Below are 815 nucleotides of genomic sequence, written 5' to 3'. Positions count from 1 at the left end.
AGAGCGCGCGGGCGGGGGGCGCGCGGGGCCGCGGGCGCGCGCGAGGCGAGCGCGTGATGCGGGGCGGGGCGGGGCCGGGGGGGACGGCGCGTGCCCGCGTCCTTAAAGTGACAGTAACATCCCTTTCCACCTCGGCTCCTCCAGCAAAAAGTTATCTTCAGTAATCTGCAGGAATTTCCTGGACTATGTGTGCCGGGCCGTGCTGTCCCTCCAACAAATATCAGGGTGGTTGGAGCCCTGCAGGAGAACCGGGGTCTGTGAAGCTGTGTGCCTGTCCCTTAATTCTCATTATAAACTCTCAAATCATTCCTCTGTCCCTGGGTAAAATTAGAGCAACTCCAGCACCTCACCCCTGTGACCCATCCTCAAAAGTACCCAGCCATCCGTGACACCATTCCAGCCGTGTGGGCCAGCCCACCATGTTCGGCAATTACAGGAGATCCCTCCATGCCTCAGTAATTGCAGTTTGTCATTAAGATTATCCATGCTGGGAGATGATCCATGCAGTTTCCGAGGCACCGTGCCTGGCCTGAGAAATGTGGTGTTGTTTTCCAGCTCCTCTGCAGCAAGGCCGGCTGTGGCAGTGCCCATTTTCAGCTCAGACACAATTCACAAAGCAAGCTCAGAACACCTCACTGTCAGCCCAGTCTGAAAGCACTGGTGTGAGGAACAAGGCAATTTCAGCACCAGCAGCCACTTCCAGGGTTACAGTCATCTTCCACTCAGTTGAAAGAAATCTCTAATGCTTTTTTCCTGTCAGGGAGTTCCCTTGTCCTAAAATGTTTTCTCCAGGTCTGCAGCTTGGACTTCTGCAA

The sequence above is a fragment of the Oenanthe melanoleuca genome, chromosome 5 (genome assembly GCF_029582105.1).
Source record: "Oenanthe melanoleuca isolate GR-GAL-2019-014 chromosome 5, OMel1.0, whole genome shotgun sequence".
Taxonomy (NCBI): domain Eukaryota; kingdom Metazoa; phylum Chordata; class Aves; order Passeriformes; family Muscicapidae; genus Oenanthe; species Oenanthe melanoleuca.
Note: the sequence above shows the minus strand (reverse complement) of the source record.